We start from the raw sequence: 20041 nt of genomic DNA on the forward strand, positions 1-20041 counted from the left end.
CAGATGAAAAGATATCTGCGTGGAGAGTTCGTTTGAATCCTGTTGCAAGCCAGAACTACAAACACTGCCAAAGATAAGTTTCCAGGTTTAGGTTGGGGCATTGAATTTTGGAGATGAATGGAATAGATCGGTTGAATTGATTCCTCCTTGGTCAAACCATAAAAATAAATCTCTAGTGGAGAGTTCGTTTGAATCCTGTTGCAAGCCAGAACTACAAACGCTGCCAAAGATAAGTTTCCAGGTTTAGGTTGGGGCATTGAATTTTGGAGATGAATGGCATAGATCGGTTGAATCGATTCCTCCTTGGTCAAACCATAAAAATAAATCTCTAGCGTTGACTTGATGAAATCTAGTGTGACTCTAGCGTTGATTTACAAAATTCGACTGACATCTGTATATTGAATATATGATTTGTTGTAATTAGTATAGTGTACATGATTTTATGAGCATTCAAGCTCTGCGTTTAGATCCATGGCCGATGGGAATTTCTTACCTATCTGAGTTGTGAGGCAAAGTCTTCAAGGTGCAGGGTATTAATATGTTTCCAGGTATGTGTCCCATTGTGAAGCGTGTAGGGAGTGTTGTCTCATTTTCTCTTTGAATAGAAGCAAAATTGCAAGTTATGGATGGAAGAACGCAAACCTTGTACCAATCAATGGAAAATTTTCTTGGTCAATAAGCATAAATTGTTTGGCCAGAATCCCCTTCAACAAGAATTCCATTTGACAAGGTAGAACAGCATTGAAGTCGCTGAATCCGATGGAAAATTTGAATCAATTATGAGAGAAAGCAAGTCGCATTTGTATATGAGGGCATTAACTTGCTTTGAATATTGTTCAGAGCTTTTGTTGATTGACAACTGAATTATGCAGAAGTTTAAAACTCAATCCACACCACTGCTTATCTCAGATCGGTCAATTGAGCATGCAGTTAATGCCAAATTGTTTTGATTGCAGATGTTAGACTATTGTTGTGTAGATCAGATTTAATGTAACCAAACATTGATTTCGATATTGCAAACGTTGGTGTAGATCAAATTGGTGAAAGAAGGAAATGCCAAATCGTTGTTGTGTTGTTGGAACTGTGTGGCGTATTGACGCTTCTTCCTGAGTGGTGTTTATAAATTTATGTGTTGTTGGTTGTGGAACATGCCAGAAGTCAGACTGCTCGAAACTAGTGTGGTAAAGTTACGATCCAGTGTTGAAACCACTCCGTATTGGAGGGCCCGAGTTATCGGCAGGTGTGTATTCAAATGTAGCAACTGCATATTGTCATAGTTGTTTTTTATCTGGTTCAACATGTATCTTAATCTGTGATTCTCCTCGTTTATATGATTTAGGTCCTTCTGAACCACAACTAGCTCGCTATTGGGTTCACCATCCATGTCATTAGGATTTGAGGTCTTCTGTGAAATTATCGGAGCTGCATCATACTTAATTCGTAGGTTTCTGAGAAGCAAACCTGTTCGACTAAACCCATGCCCTGGAAAATTTGATTGCAGAGCTTTTTTCTTGTCGGGAAACAAAACCCTCACGACAATCTTGATCGCCTGAGTCCATTTCTTGATTTTTCCCTCCAGTGATGTGTAGGTGGTCTTATGAATTTCGTCTATGCTGAGTTTCTCCAACCCTAACCAACCCAGAGTTTCATCCAAGAATTCTTTTCTAACATCAGCGTAAGCTCGGCAACATTCTTGCTGGTATTGGCCTGCAATCAGCCGCTTCGCGATGGCTCTGATGTCAGGCACGACCTCAGGGCTGACCAAGTCGAGTAAAGTCCCCACATTTTGGTAGTCATCCCGTGTGACTATCCTCGACGCCGAATCTTCTTTGTTGCGGCCCAAGCCTATATCCTCCGGCCCAGAAAGTCGGTTGTAGAGCCACTTGGAGACTTGTTCATTGTGTGCAAATCTGGGTTGAAGAAGATCTGGGTTGAAATCTACATGAAGCAGAAGTATTCAATGTTGCATGGTTGGATTTTTTTCTCTGCAACAGTTTTTTCACATTTCCTCTCGTGCAACACTTATATGTCATTTCTATTCATTAGCCTTGAGATGCAGATCAGAAAACTTATGAGATGTTTGAAATTGAAGGACCTTCCCAACAGTCAGAGAACCTTAGAAGCATAAAGGAGGACAACGAAAGTATCAGTGTTGTGAAAAAAAAAACCAGAGTTAGCAATGGCTAGAAGGAGCGCAAGAAAGGAATGCCTTTAGCTTTTAAATGAGCATGGTCCACTGCAATTTGCAGCTTTGGCACCTTTTGAAACCAACGTGGACCCTGTTTGACCGATGTGCGTGGAGTACCTGGCCTTAAAGATCTAAATGGAAAGTAAACGGTGTGGGTTTGTTCATTCAAATTTAATTTCATGTTGAGTTGAGTCACTACAAGTGTGGACACATGCTAACTATATTTGATCGCTGGAAAATGTATAGCATTTATTGGAAGAGCACATATGAAAGTTGTGAAGTAAAGTCATGAAATTAGTGCTCATAAAAGTTTTATGTTTGGATTTTTAAAAGGGTCAGTAAAGTGAACTTTTTGTAATGGGCTGCTAAGGTATAATTTGTATTATTTTGAAATTTGGAGCCATAAGGTGTGAGTTTTATAAATTTTTGGAGTGATAAGATTGTAACTCGCGGTTTGAAAAGTTCTTTTTAATTTTGAAGACAAGTTGCTTTAAGAATTTGTTAGCTTGCATTTTGATCATTTGAGAAATTTCAATCACAATGTTGTGAAGGTTGATATACTTCAATACTTAATAAAGACAATTTTTGTGTGGTGTTGAAGTGTCTTAGATACGCCCGAAATTGAATAAGGGGATCTTAAATACACTGTGAGTGTGTTTCTGATCAGTATGATTCCTAATATTATTTTTGTTTTGTGTCTAGTTTTGACACTATCCTTCTAATATGGTACACATGGAGCACACAACAAATTAGCAAATTGCATGCACATAATCAATTCCATTCAAGCTTATGTAATCAAACAAACTACAAGCAATCAAGAAGCAGCAATACATAATCAAGTTGTCAAAGACGATTCTACATCAAACATTCAATCAAGTTAATGAAGTTGTCATCCACATCAACAACATTTGCATCAATTCAAAAGCATTGTTTTGGAAAATGAACTTGCATCATTTTTTTAATAAGTTGGCTTGTAATCCAAGTCAAATTGAGTTGAATTGTAAGGGTGCATTCTCGGTTGAAACTGACACCCAAGATTTGAATTGATAGGAAATCAATTAAACCAAGTGAATCCATTGTTTTTAATTGAGTCATTCAAATCATTGTAAGTGTTTCTCTTGGGTGCATTTTCGATAGTATTCAACACCCTTTTTTTGATCAATCAAGAGAGTGAGTTCAAGCAAGTGCAAAGTTCACAACATCAAGTGAGCCAAAAACTGGTTGAAGCAAGCATCAAGCGAGCGAGTTCAACTCTAAAGAGAGCAAATGTGATATTCAAACAACCATCAAGCCTGTTCATATCTACAACAAGCGAGTGCAAGTTCAAGCAAGCAAGATCGAGCATTCAAGCAAGCGAGTTCTAAAAATCTAGCAAGTATTAAAAGCAAGCGAGCGTGAATTCCAGCAAGTTCACATGGAGAGAAGCATTCAGTTTTTAAAGATTCTTAACAATTTGGTCCTCTCAATTGCTAAAGTCATAGTGCAAATCAGCGAAGCAACTCTTGCTGATATTTCAATGAATCTCCAACAGGCACATGACACAATTGAGTTCCTTCAACTGGAGTCACAACTTCAAAGAGATGAATTGCAATAGAAGAGTGATGCTTTCAAGCCTTTCAACCATATAGATGAAGATAAAGATGTTGATTCCAAGTCACTCATCCAAACAACTTCAAGTGTAGAAGTTGTTCATGATCAAATTGAACTTGTTTCTTCCAAACCAATCATCAAGCCATGGGAAGAACTCCAAAGTAACAAAAATCGACGAGGATTAGGATATGACAAAGATGAAAACAACTTGCATATCCCAGATTATTCTAAGCTGATCAAGTTCATCAGTGCAGGATTTCTTGATCAAATAACATCAACAAGCCATGAGAAAGTTGTAGACAAACCCACATGCAAACATGGAAGATCATTGTTTTGATCTCCATCATTGTCACCATTGTGGCAAGCATTCATCAGAGAAATGTTGCAAACAACACCAACTTGCTAGATTAAAGATCAATTATGCATGGATCGATCCTTGGGAATGGTCGTCAATAGTAAAACGATTGTATAGGCTTTACAACAGAATTCAATCTCACTTATTGCAGCCAACAGTCAAATGAAGATGGTACTCTCATGCACCTGAAAGCGGAAGTACAACAATGAAACTCTCCTACACCTAAAGGGGGGAGTTCAAAATTCAAAAATCAAATGCAGATGATTGTCTCTCCTTTCAGCTGACAAAGGGGGGAATTACGAGTGGTTGTCAGACTGAAAGTCTCAACAACATCATCAAAAGCAACTAGTGGGCATCTTCAAATCAGCCAATGGGCATCATTAACAAATCGACCAGTGGGCATCGTCAAAGAAGCCAGTGGGCATTCATCAACATCAAAGTAGCCAGTGGGTGTTCTCAATATTTTGTCAATGGACAAAGGATGCTGATTGCAAGCAAAGGACAGATGGATCCTTTTGCAGCTTGGCACATGATGGAGTTGTCAAGCAAAATTTCAGAGATGATTCAGAGTTGCAGCTGACTCATGTTCTCTTCAAATTGGAGCTTTCTCAGCATCCAGGTTTGGCAGTTTTTCAGGCAGTGTTTTTTGAGGATCAACAGTTTCAGCATGAGAACTTGGAAGATGGTTCCTAGTTCTTATTTTGGACTTATCACTGAGGGGAGGAATGTTAACCTCACTTTCATGTGTTTAAAACAATTATAAGTCCAAAATAATTAAATTAATTAAAATCAAGAAAGTTGGATTTAATCCTACCTTTCTAAATTGAGTTTGTTCTTTAAATAGCAAAAGAAGGAATTTTTAATTCATGTATGAAAAGTTCACAAAATATTATGAGTCTAAACAACGATTTCATCTCTTTAGGTGCCTATACAATATGGTTGATAACATGTTACCATGAAAGCCCACTACTGAGGATGTGATCATTGATGCTCCTTTCCACATAAAGAAAAGTAGATCTCCTCAGTCCCATAATCTAACATATGATTATATTGCAACTCAAAAAAACAAAGTACATACAAAGCTTTATAAAAAAAAAACCATGATATGTCGTTCAACAAAAAAGAAGTCGAACCTCAAAATTGTGCAAAACCAGCGTTGATATAGAGATCTCCTCATATTTCTATATGACCATCCTGCACCAAGGTGCCATTGGAAAATTCTTGGAAACGAATCCTATCCAAAGACACCTTTCATCCTTCCTTAGATAATGAGTTTGCTTCAACATTTTGTTTTTTATAAATGTGGGAGATAATGATCCTATGAAATGTTGAAAACAAAGTCACAATCCTAATCAACCTGTGGGAAAGAGAAAGAGCTTGTAAATAAGAACATTGATCTACCCAATTGATGATCACCTTTGAATCACTAAATATATCGATCTCATCGATTCCCAGCCACATGGCGCAATAGAGGATGCCCCAATAAGCAAGTAAGTCCGCCCTAGTGTTTGTACCATAGATGTTGCACCATTTAAACTTATAGAAGTCACCATGATTCGTAAAAATCAACATCCTGCTCCCACAGACCCTAAAGAAGCCACCCCATCAAAAAAACCAAACGGGAAATTGTGCCAAACATCCTTCATAGTAATGCATCTTCTAGGATACTTATAGGTCACACCACCTAAGAGCTATAACATTCTACCAATCCATAACTTAAAACACCCAAAACATTTAGATTTATTTTGAGTGGTTAGGAAGACTGGTTATTTTTTTTTTAACAAAATTTAATTATTGCAAATATATGATGAGTTCGTATCCCATAATAGTTATAATGATTTTGATTTTTACTATTAAATTACTTTAAATCTTAAAAAATATTTCACCTTTGTTTTATAAATAGAATAATAGATTATAACATGACAAAAAATAATAATACAAAGTATTATGAAAAATTAATTGTGTTAGAAGTACTTTCTAGTCTAGTGTGGAAGAGATGTTGTAATGTCCTATCCAATTATATTATGTAAACATTTTGACTCACTCAAATTACATAAAAATAAAAATGAAATAAACTTTAAAAAATTAATAATTATAATTAGCTAAACAACCTATATCAATCTTGACTTAGGATCTACGAAACACCCAAAAAAAATCAAATCTTTAAAAATATAAACTTATTTTTTGAGTGGAAAAATAATTTATCCCTCTCCACACTTGATAAATCTTAAATTAAAATAATTTAAACTAATCTCATGTACAATAATATTGTAAAATTAAAAAATATATATATATATATATAAAATAATTAAACACCAACCAATTTTACACCTCAAGTCATATTAAATACCTATATTAAATGTTTTATTGCGAGAAACAAATTTCCACAAACTAATCCACTAGGTTCTCGGGAAAAACGAAAATATGATATGTTTGAGTTTGGGTTGTCAAGCCTACCACAATTCTGAAATTTTTAAATCAATTTTTACTCCTTCGGTGAGGACCTTAGAATGCTCTTTTATGTAACGTTGCCATTCCTGCGAGGGCGTGGCGTTTCGTTTCGTTTGGGTAATAGAACTTTTTACAACAAATTTTTTAATTTTTTATGGTTTTTTTTGAGTAAAAATTAAAATTAAGTATGGATGTATTATAGGTTTATGTTGAAAAATAAGTTTATTTTGTAATTAGATTTTTAGAATTTTAATTTAATTATCAATAATTAATAAATTGATAAGTTGAGGGTAAGAATATAATTTTCATGAAATATTTTAAAATATTTTTAATAGTATACACAAATCAAACATGTTTATTTTATAATTGGGTTTTTAGAATTTTAATTTAATTAACAATAATTAATCAGTTGATGGCAAGAATTTAATTTTCATGGAATATTTTTAAATATTCTTAATAATATATACAAATCAAACACATTTTCTCCAAAATAATTATGCATTTTTTCTCTTTTAATTAAATTGATTAATTAAAAAATGTTATATTAATAAGTGTTATATGAAATCAACTATAGTTTTTTGAGTAACAGTTATTAATAAATTATAGTATTATAATGATTTTTGTTTAAGAATTAACAATCTGCATAGTAAAATGGGATTAATCTATGTATATAAAAATCATTTTCCAAATTTTGTCAAATGTATATATTGAATTAAGGCTTCTGTGATCATATCAAATTTTTGACAGGGCAGAATATCCCATGACCCAATTGACCCAATTTTCCAGATAAGATAACGGCTAAAATGACAATAGCTAGATTTGACCGGCTAGTTTGACTTTGATAAGGGGTAAAAACTCTATTTATTTAAAAAGGTTAATACACTTATAAATGTAAGTGGACCATTATATATATTAATATATTACCATAAATTAATTTTATTATTATTATTATTATTATTATTTTAAGAGTGATCTATAAATAGTTAATTAAATTTTAATTAAAGGGATTTATATAAATATATAATAAAATAAATTAACTTAAAATAGTTAGAATTCTTATATATATATTAGTTAGTTATTAAAATAAAATAAAATAAATTTTATATTAATTAGTGATCTATTTAAATAGTATGTTAGTTTTTAAATAATTATAAAATAGATTAATTTAAATTAACTTCATAAATTAATTACTTTGAAGAGTGTTTATTTTTTTTTTTTCCTAAGAAATATTTTAATACCTTTTTATCAATTAAAATATAATTAATTTTATATTCAAAGTCAAAGAAATATATATATATATTTATTTATTTATAGGTCCTCACGGTGTTGAGAACCCCCAACTTCTGGGCAAGGAAATGGGGGTTCTCAACACCCTTGCAACTCGGGCCTTAAGGATCTCTGATGATAGGAGCTTCGAGGAGGAAAAATCTCACCTCCTTAATGTCTTTGTGGAGAACGGTTACAGCAGACACCTTAGACAAAAGGCTTTCCTCAAAGCTGCTAGGAATTCGTTAACCAAAAGAGGACCTAAAGAACGGATTCCTGGTGTTCATCTTCCTTATGTTCAAGGGACCACAGACAAGATTGCGAGGATTCTTAAGAAGCATAATGTGCCCACAACATTTAGACCTCTTAACATCATTCGTATGTCCCTCAGATCTGTGAAGGATCCTACTGATCCCAAAGACATGAAAGGGGTTTATATTATTCCCTGTTCATGTGGGACCCCCTATATTGGTGAGACTGGTCGCTCCATTAATCAAAGGATTAGTGAGCATGCAGCTGACCTTAATCATATGAGAACCAAGTCTTCCACTTTAGCGGAGCATGTGGAGAAAACCAATCATCATGTCTGCATTGAGGAAGCTAGTGTGATTGCTAGAGTGTCGCAATTCCATCATCGGGAGTTTAGAGAAGCCCTTGAGATTGAGAAAAGGCCAAACAATCTCAATAGAGAAGATGGCTGGAAGATTAGTAGTTGCTGGGTACCAGCCCTATCCTCTTAGTAGTTCTCTTCCTTTTCCCCCCTCCCTTCAATAAGCTTTTAATTAATTTTTATGGTAATATTTTTCTCTAATGCTTGAATTCTCTAGTATTTTATTCATTTAAAATCTCCTTGATAATTAATTAAAACTCAACTAATTAATAAAATTAAATTAAAATTAATCTATTCTATAATCAATTAATATATGATTTAAATTAAATATGGATTCATTTCTAATATTATAACAAAATATATATATATATATATATATATATATATATATATATATATATTTCTTTGACTTTGAATATAAAATTAATTATATTTTAATTGATAAAAAGGTATTAAAATATTTCTTAGGAAAAAAAAAACACTCTTGAAAGTAATTAATTTATGAAGTTAATTTAAATTAATCTATTTTATAATTATTTAAAAACTAACATACTATTTAAATAGATCACTAATTAATTTTTAAAACTTTTTGGACTATGAATATAAAATTTATTTTATTTTATTTTAATAACTAACTAATATGTATATAAGAATTCTAACTATTTTAAGTTAATTTATTTTATTATATATTTATATAAATCCCTTTAATTAAAATTTAATTAACTATTTATAGATCACTCTAAATAATAATAATAATAATAATAATTAAAATAAAAATAAAAAATTAATTTATGGTAATATATTAATATATATAATGGTCCACTTACAGGGCCTGGAGTATGCCCTAAAACTGCTTCTGCTTGGCTAAGAGCTCGTCTTCCTCGGACGTAAGGAAACAGGTTAACGGCCCAAGACCCAGAGGCATCTGGCAGGAGTGAAAGCCTGCTCCCTTACGGACCACCAGCGGGTTATTTCAGGTGGCGTGGTTTTCCTTGATAACAGTGATGTGTCAACTGACATTCGCGGATAGCAGCCAGAGATGGCTGTCCTCACTGTTGGTTTGACAAACTGAGTTTGATAGGTTTTTCCACCTTTTGAAAAAAAAAAAATAATAATAATAATGGTCCACTTACATTTATAACTGTATTAACCTTTTTAAATAAATAGAGTTTTTACCCCTTATCAAAGTCAAACTAGCAGGTCAAATCTAGCTGTTGTCATTTTAGCCGTTATCTTATCTGGAAAATTGGGTCATGGGATATTCTGCCCTGTCTATTTAATGTGCAAAACGAGATCTACTCATTTAACTTGTCCTGACGATGAACCACACTGGTTGGTTCGAAACACGTCGACAAAAGTTTCTCTATGTAATTTTCGCCGAAGAATCTTCAAAAATGTATATATGTTTAACTTATATATTAATGTTTTTATAATTAATAATAATAATAATTTAAAATAAAGTTACAATTTATTTAGTTTTATGATTAATTTTTTTAAGAAGGATGTTATTATGGATTGATGTCTATTGATATTTATTAGCCATTTACTTTATATGGTTGTTTTGATGTTTGTTGTGGATTGATGTCTATGAGCATTTATTGGCCACTTAATTTATATGGCCGCTTTGATGTTTATTATGGATGGATATCTATTAACATTTCTTAGCCATATAATTTATATGGTTGCGCTAATTACTACATAGATTAAGAAAAATGTTTTTTTTTTAAATAAACACTTTTTATTTTGGATAGTTAATAATAATATTTCTATTTCTATGTTGGTAGATGTGTCTGGCTTTTAGAATTTTAATTTAATTATTAAAAAGATGGTAATAAATTAACCTGCATAGAATATCTATGGAATATTTTTAATAATAATTAGAGATAGAGGATAATGATGGGCTAGATATGCATCTTGGTTGGGCATGATACTTTACTATGGTGAGAAATGGGACATTGCATGTTGGATCCATGATGTTGACGTGGTGGATTGTTTTGGTGCCAAAGTTTTATTTTCTTAATTGCATATCTTTGGATTGATGGATGTTAGGCTCAACCAATATATGGTTGGGATATGATATATGTGGTGGTAATTTATTGATATCACAAGTTTGATAAGTAATTCTAGCACAATCAAACTATTCTAGAATTTTTCAGGGTATTGAATCCATATATATAATCAAAAAAATTAATTTAAATAACACTAATCAAAATTTCTCTCAGATTTTTCCACCAAAATTCACGCCAAAAAAATCAAAAAATTCACATAAAAACAACTCCCGTTCTGCATTGTCTGGGCCATGGCACACCGAGATCGAAAATCTGAGCCAAGGATTCCGGAGGTGTAAACCTTTGACCGTGCTCAGATTCCGGAGGTGTAAACCTTTGACCGTGAATACCTTGTAAGAGCCGTCCACACTGTAATTCGCTGTATGGTCTGCGGATTTTGTAACTTTTGTACGTTGTAACAGCCGTACACCCTTAATGATTCAGTGACGTGGACGAGACGATGTGGATTCGACTTCAATGGCTGTTGATTCACGACTTACTGCTTAGTTGTGGACGAGATGATGTGGATTCGACTTCAATGGTGGTTGATTCACGATTTACTTACTCATGCACGTCACAACTTTTGACGTGACTTTTGAGGTGTATAATAGTTGTTCTGTGTAGAATTTAATTTTTATTGAGTTTTAGTATTTTTTAAATTTTTTATCATGTGATTTTTTTAAGTTAATATGTTGTTTTCCGTTAAAATTAATTGGAAAATATTATTGAAAAAAGTCAAGCATAAAAGATTTAGATTAGGGCTTAAGTTTCAGTTTTAAATCTTATGGGGAGAGATTAGGTGTGGAAGTTATCTCTAGGGAAAGATAAACTATCCTAAAGGATGTTTACCATAAATCGATTTTCATCTTAGATTTATAAGAGCTATTAGATCCATAAATTTTCTTGAGTTGCAAACCATTTTAGTATAAGGGTTTGTAATTAGAGAGATTTGATCTCTCTCAGTGTTTTTTAAGATAGGGATCAAGATGTATCTATGTTGTCTTAGTGCTTGATAGATAGCGATTGAGATGTATATATGTTGGTTATTTATATGTGTGTAGGGGGTTTTAAGCAAGGAAGAAATGACACATCTCATTCATTTTTTACTAACACACCAATAAACAATTTTAACCATAATTTTGTTTTCTAAATTGCTTTATAAAATATATATACAGTTAAACTTCAAAAAGTTTACTCTATATAGCATTGAAATATTTTGTTTATGACCTACATTATTTTAGAATGTTACATTAAAAAATATTTCTTTCACTAGATTTGTCTTGTATTAGAAGTGGCAAATACCTATCAATAAAATAAGAAATATCTCACTTTTAGTTACTTTCCCATTCTATAAAAATATTTTATATAAAATAGACATTGAAATATGCATATGTATTCTTCTATATATATAAATATAAAATTTATATTAGTATAAAATTTATGTTAATATAAAATTATGTTATTTAAGATAGACACTGAAATCTATTATTTATAGTTGATGGTGAAAGATTCTTTATTATTATTAAGATTTATACTATACGTTGAAAGCGTTTTTCTTTATTGATGTAACATTAGGGACAATATTTCTCCATTGAGTTATAAAGCCTATTTATGCAATAAATAACTTTATAAAAAAGGATGGTATAGGGAACGTTAAGACATGTAGTCCTATTATATATTGTTCTCTTTTTGTGAAAACTTTAGAGATGGTTAGAGCATAAATTAAAGTCAAAAGAACTAAAAAAATAAGTTGATATTTCTTGATTTTTTTAGAAAGAAGTTGCAATTTACTCATTATATTATTTGTTGCACTAGTTGTTGGAGTTTGTTAGATATAAATTTCATTGAAAAAATATTTTAGTATCACTCCTAAATGAGTTTGTGGATTTGAAAACGCTTTTGTTTATTTTTAGCAAAAGGTTTGTTAAGGAGGTTAGAAAATATTATTTTATTATCATTATTAGGATTAATGGACATGTAGTCCTATTATATATTGTTCTCTTTTTGTGAAAGCTTTAGAGATGGTTAGAGTATATATTAAAGTCAAAAGAACTAAAAAAAATAAGTTGATATTTCTTAATTTTTTTATAAAGAAGTTGCAATTTACTCATTATATTACTTGTTGCACTAGTTGTTGGAGTTTGTTAGATATAAATTTCATTGAAAAAACATTTTAGTGTCACTCCTAAATGAGTTTGTGGATCTCAAAACACTTTTGTTTAATTTTAGCAAAAGGTTTGTTAAGGAGGTTAGAAAATACTATTTTATTATCGTTATTAGGATTAATGGATTTGAGGGAATACTTCATTGCTTATTATATGAGAGATTAAACTCTTATATAATATTTTACTCAATTCATTCGCAAGATGCTTTGCATTGGTTGGAGAATAAAAGAAATTTTTTTGTCTCGATTGTATTTGTATTTTGAGTTTATATTGGTTATTTTTCATAAGAGGAGTAAAGTGCTACAATGGAGGAACTTAGTAAGGCAATGATATTTCCTTACCACCACCTTGTCAATAAGGCCTTCTTGATGGATGAAACCCACAACTGCGTTGGCAAGTCATGTCCTTCCAATAAAAATATGTAGGTAGTAACCCACTACTCACAATCTTTAGCCATCTATGCTTATACTAAACTAATGAGTTATGACAAAGCTTGAATTTTTTTCTAACTCCTAATTTAGGAAAGTGTAAACATTACCCCTTGCTACCTAAAGAGATAGTCACACACTCTTATCACCATCAAATTTTGGTCCACTCATGATATCCCAGACTTCTTGGGTCCACTCATGTTTGCCTAAAATCCAAAGGCCGAACACAAGTTTTAAGTCTTAAGAAATGTAGGCGTTGGTCTCTTTTTCACTCAACAACCAAGCCAATCACATTATTAATTCCTTTTATCAATCTTATTGGTAGCTTCTCTTTCCTCCCACTCCTACTACAATAAGTAAGCGTAGTTGACCCATAGGGAAACGCCCCTTGACTAGGAAAATTTTGCGTGGTCTAAAGTACAAGGGAGAGTTGGTGAGATGACAAAGATCAAGCTCTTGAGTTCCACAAGGCTAGCATCCATCTTTGGGACTTTGAGCTAAGGTGTTAGTTTGTGTGGTAACACCTCCAAAGCTAGTGCACAACTAAGATGATCTCCTTTTTCCATGAGTAGTCCATATACATCAACATCCTAATCCAATCCAATGAACTCAAAAACCATATCAATTTAGTCAACCAACCACACTATTACTAATCTACCTCTAAAATGAATCATTGTCTTAGATTTTACATTGACAACATGCAAAGAATTCCTATGCACACAAGTTGAAGAAAAAAAAGTACCCTTTTCTTGTTTCTATTTTTCTTTCTTCATATGTTGTCATTACAAAATCTCCATGATTTCCTACACATATTCAACACCGCAATCAAGTTTTTGCTTATGCTTGATAGAAAAAATTGAAGAACAAGTGTGTTCACATTGCTATGAAATTTAAGAAGTTTGATTGGAATGGAAAATAAACATGCATCTAGATAGTTTGTATCCCTTTGTCATTAAGATCCCTATTCAATTTTATAATGGTGTTCAACCACTCCCTTACAATTCCCTCATCCTTCTCTCAATCAAATACTACCCAATGATTTTCCCCGTTCATCACTGAAATCTTCGTCAAGGAATTCTTAAGCAAAGAAGATTGAAGCAGAGTATGCAAGTCAGAGGCCCAACTTGACTAATCTTCCAGATATCATTGCAATGGTTTAGGATTGAGTCACCATGCAAAAAATGGGTTCCAACTTTACCCGCCTTTGTCAATTAATGACACATTAATTTAACTGTAACATCTCATCTCCCAAGCAATCACATCTTCCATATGAAGACCACCACATATTGACTCCAAGATGTAGGCAAATGAATCACTCTCAATTGAAAAATCCTGACAAAAATATAATAACTTTTTGAACTAATGTCGCACAAGGACAATTATTGCATAATATTTTATGAAATTCACATATAATCTTACATTAGTGCCCATATGTGTATAAGCTACAGATCAACATCAACATGGCTTCTGTGATGGCCTCCTACAACCACAAACTCATATGCGTACTCAAAGTGCAATCTCCAACATGTACTTTATTTTCAAGTAGAACTTGTACTCATAGATATATGCACTCACTCACACATAAGAAATTCATGGGCTATTATAACATATAATACATAATCAGTTCATTAGGACATGTCTTCAATTCATCCAATGCACTAGCCAAAAAATAAAGGAGATATGCAGATGCTTGAATAACAACATGTTGATCCAACTTTCTACAATCAAGTAGTGACTTTCAAGCTTTTGAGATCCATGTTGCAACTGGGTGTTATGTAAACAACATTACAATAGTGCAAGATAATGAAATGGACAACTTCGATGCATCGAGGAGTAGGGTGATATATGAGCAATAACAATTGATCTCTCAAATGGTTAACATAGAAAAATGGGGCACACAAAGTTATGCCTAAATTTCTCTCCAAGGTGCCAAAATTGTACATGTAGATGCACATGCCAACCATAATATGGATTTCTCAACAATGAGCTAATATGTAATAAAAACAACACTACAACATGTAACATGCTAGAACTACCCAAGAAACATGGGAAACACAAGAAGACTAATATTATATATCATCAACACTCAATCCCATTCTCGATGAAGTGCACTATTTCAACATGCAATCAAGAATAATTGGTATTGCATGACTTCTAAAAGTCAACTATTGGTTCCAAACATTTTATCTCCCATAGTTAATGTGATCCAAGCTCAATTAGTCTTCTCCTCTAGGTCTTCCTAGATATCCTCTATGTAACAAATCGTTAGGTAACACAAGGACAACAATAATATAATGAACCATGTAGTATGTGATGCCTCTCCCTAATTTGGTCAAAATTGCATGGAAACAAATAGTAAATAAATCTTAATTCTATCAAATCAGATATGTAATCAACATCATGTTGATTTTTGTAGCATTGGATGTGTTCTAGCCACAAAAATTTGTGGAGAGGAAAGAAGACATGTATTCTCCAAAACCCAGAAATCGTTTAATAAAACTCCACCTAGAGATGGTTTAATTAAAATAATTAATCATTTTTAATGTATTCCTAAGTCTAAACTTAGGAAATGTGATTAATTAAAGGGTAATAATTAAATCTTCTAGATAAAGACAAGGATCAACTCCCAGTTAATCTTAGCCTTTGATTATGTTTTAATCTTGTTCGTTGGTGCTCCAAAGAGATATTATAAGAAGGAGCTTGATGGGCACTTGGAGAACACATCAAGATATTGAGATCTAGAGATTAAATTCTCAATAGTAGCAGCGCTGAGTTGCTAGAGAGAAATCGAGTGATCTTCTTGCAGTGAGGGGCAACGATATTAGACCTGAGAGCATTTTTCTAGTCTTCGTGAGTGCAAGGTATAGAAGGCATCGAGAGGTCCAGAGAGGCAGTGTAGTGCCACATAGACGCAACACAGTGCTTCATAGGGAGTTTGCGATTTTGCTGAGGAGCAATCGAGATCTTGTGCTAGAAGTCGTGGTGTGAATCTGAACGGCCAGAGGGTCAAGTTTCCAGTCGACACAAGGTTAGAAGGAGGAGGTAACGTAGTCCCTTGAATTTTGACGTAGTGACTGTGTGAGTCCACGTAGAGATAACGTAAGGTAGCTCATCCAGAGCCTGGATCAATGTCAGATCTCCAGTGACAGTGTGAGATATTTTCTCACTACATATTTGCCAGTTTATTCTCTGTGTCGGATAGCCAATTTTGGCATCTAATGATTTGTACTCAGAAAACTACTGCTTAATAATAAAACCCTCAGTTGTTGCACCAGTTTTCCCATATTAGGTTTTTCCAAGGACGTTTGTCCAAAAATAACCATGTACGTGTGTGTGTGTTTATTTTATTCCTATGCAATATTTTGCTTCTGCAGTATTTTTTGTTGTGAAGACTGTTGTAGAATTTATTTTGATGTTTACTATGTAGCAGTGTAAATAACTTGATTTAGAAATTAACAAGTAGGAGAAATTTAATCAGTTGTTGCAGTAGCGATTCGGGGTCACCGAATTTTCACACATCAATCTACACTTCATTAGTTGATGCAACATATTCAACTCATCTTGAGGAAGTATTAACTATTAGTTGTAATGGACTTTAACTTGCTCTTGACATTTGAGAACCACAATTGTTAATGTCATTCTAGCCCCCGCTCTAGAATTGCATGTGGGTGAGACACAACCTTCTCTATTGCTACTCAACAATCTTGTCAATTTGCAAATCTATCATATACTTGCAAATTTTAGTCACAATGACAATCATAGCAACTTTAACCACCAAATATCTCCACACATTGCTAACCTTACACCAATGAATAATTTCACATGTCATAGACAACAATAGCAACACTATACTCCAATCCAAACTAATGGAATTTCCAACAATATTGCTAACACACCACATGCAAAAGTCTTACAGTAATAAGCATCAATGCCTAGCTCATCACAGATCTATATTTCTCACGACTTGCATTTCATACACCATGTATCTACAACTACTAACAAATCTACAAGTTTTTTCTTGTAGAAACCAATCGATTAGGATAAGGCATTGATTAAGGTCATCTCATTTTTTCCAATGCAACCAACTAGTTTTAGATCGAAGCTCACATAAGTAGTCTTATGTACCCGACTATGATACCTACTCTTTGCTAATGTTAGACATCTTTCCATTATTATATATGGTGGACATAGTCTTTTATAGCATATGAAGACAAAAATAACAAATATGGATCATTAATTATTTTGTCCAATTGAGTCATAGTGTTTATACAACTTGGATCAAACCTGGATTTCTACATGATAGCACATTGGGAACTTCTTGACATGTTTTTTTTGTTTGTGAGGATATTTAGCTCCAGTAACTCCACTCAATAATTTTGACATTGGAGATCAAGTATTTTTTTATTGGGTTCCTTTTTTGGTCATGTTGTGTCAAAATCTAGCATGTTTTGTAAGGGGTAACCTACAAGGCAAAAGCTAGGCAATGGACTGAGATGTAATAAATTATGAATGCCCATGGATTGAGTTGTAATAAATTACAAGACAATTTTCATGAAGACTATGTGTTGCGGCTATTTCTAGCACTTGCAGCACGAGTGCTTCAGGGGACATAGAAAGCCTCCTAGAGACAGCCTCTGGTTTGATTGTAGACCAATGCCTAGGAAATCTTAAATGGAGGAATGCATGGAAGATTATGAGTGGGGTTTCAATTGCACTCCAATTGTCACGTAAGTAAAAATATAATAGAGCGGGGCTTGGTTCAATAGTTTCTCATGCAGGTAAACTCAAGTCAATACATAGATCCAAACGCTAAGGGGGTAAATCGAGCCAATCTAAAGAGAAATTTTTGGTTTTGGTGGTTGACACACAATAATAGGCGGCTTTATATTGAGGTTGTAGTAAAGTGAAAAGGAGGAAAGGGAGGAGGAAATTCGATGCAAAGGGCTATAAACAGAACAAAATCCTAAGCAACGATGTTCCAACAGAAGTATGAAAGAGAGAGGAGATGGAAAGGTGGAAACAATAGAGTGCTTATTGAGGTTTCATACCAGATATAACATGGGTACCATTAGCGCTTAAACAACAAAAGTAAATCTGGGCTCACACAAGTACTCCAGTTTAATCAAATAACACAAGTAAATTTGTCTTGTACACAGGTACTGTAGGTTATAGGCTAACACAAGTAGATATGTCTTATGCACATGTATTGTTCGCTATTTAGTAGCCATGATAAATCCATGAATCAGCGAGAAATCAACAATCTCATTACACTATTTCAGAGAAAGGAAAACATATATGAAATGAGATTACATAAGGGAAAACATATTGTGCATTGATCTGCTTGGAATCACCAGGGAGTTTCATTATTCCAATATGAGTCCAACATACCAGTCTATTTACATTCAGCCAAGATATCACTCAAGTCCCTCATAGACAGGAAAGTAGAACCAAAGTGAAATCACATAACTCCTTACCCGTAGGTGCAGAATTTCAGAACCTCTTCTCAGTGTTTCTTCCCCCTCTTTATAAGAAGAGGGGGAGCTTGGATTATAGTTACAAAATATCTCAACCAAAGGCCAACTGTCTGATGTACTAGTTGCCTCAGCCTGTGATAGCTCCTGCTGCCCCAAAAAGATTATAATGGGGATTTTATCCCTTCTTGGAAGTACACAGAAATTGCAGAAATAATAAGAAAAGAAAAACTAGAGGATGATGGAGGAAGAGGTCCTTCTGATGTTCTTGTGAAAACCTCTCGTCAGGCCACGTCTCTGTCATCGTGTGTCCCTCTAGTTGCTCAGATGGTCCCTGTCACTTTCACCTTAACTGCCCGACTTCCCCACTCTCTAAAGCTGATAGTGAGTGACTATAGTCACCCTTTACAAAGTAGTAGTGGAGGTTGTCCTGGAGGTCCCTTTTTGTGTATCTGAGTGGAGCCCCATGTTGAGCCATTAATCTTCCTAAGTCCCCATGCTTTCATTTATTCTCAGAAGATGTACAACAAAACACTTGCATTCATTTCTGAGGGTATTTCTGTCGTGGGTTTCTTGTTGCGGGAGCTTCTACAGGACCGACCCATATCACTCGGCCACTACCCCATACTTATGTTTAAAGTCTCAGCTATCGACCCATATGCCTTCAATGCCCTGTATCATGCGCTTGAAGCCTTAAGACAGCGGGACTTTTCCTCTTAAATCAGTGTTTACAGGGCAGGACCTTCCGATCTGCTTTAGTCCCTTTACTTCAACCCCTTTTTGTAATTTTCTTCATATGGTTGGGGACTTGAACCAGGTGCTTAGCTCGAAGGCTCTAGAGCCTTTTAAAGCCTGTCTCGGGGCCTTTTTCCTTTAATACATGAAATCCCGCATTTCAACAATTTCCGATGTTGGCCATTGATATTTCCTCTTGATCCCTGCGATCATCGATTTGCAGGGTTGGGCCCATCGAAGGCATCACAATCACAATATTGGAGAGGGAGACCCTTTACCTCCCTTTATAGCGTTGGCCAACTTGTCCGGACGTGAAATCCTTATAAGATAGAATACATGAAATATCGCATCCGGGAGGATCCCTTGCATATCGCAATTGCAAGCCTAGAGGGATTACGGTGGAGGAGGGACTTGACTTGTGTGATCACCGATATGGGATTGCGATGGGTGACATCATCATTGCCACGTGTCACCCTATGAGTGGTGACACATGTCACCGAGAAATTCCCCCTTAGGACCCCGAAAATGCCGATTTTGTGTGACACGTGTCCTTCATATTGCCACGTCATGGTGATGTCAACTACCATGTGGATTCATCTTGACAAATGGTGCTCTACCACGTGGCCCCATGGAGGAGAGAGAAAAAGGCACACCCGTCCCTATTTTGCGTCCATTTATTTGTTAAATATTTTTGGCCTTCCCTGATGATTTAACACTATATGCCCAATTTTCTG

The sequence above is a fragment of the Pinus tabuliformis genome, chromosome 5_1, assembly GCF_031772625.1.
Source record: "Pinus tabuliformis cultivar Carrire ecotype Pingquan chromosome 5_1, CPIR1, whole genome shotgun sequence".
Taxonomy (NCBI): Eukaryota; Viridiplantae; Streptophyta; class Pinopsida; order Pinales; family Pinaceae; genus Pinus; species Pinus tabuliformis.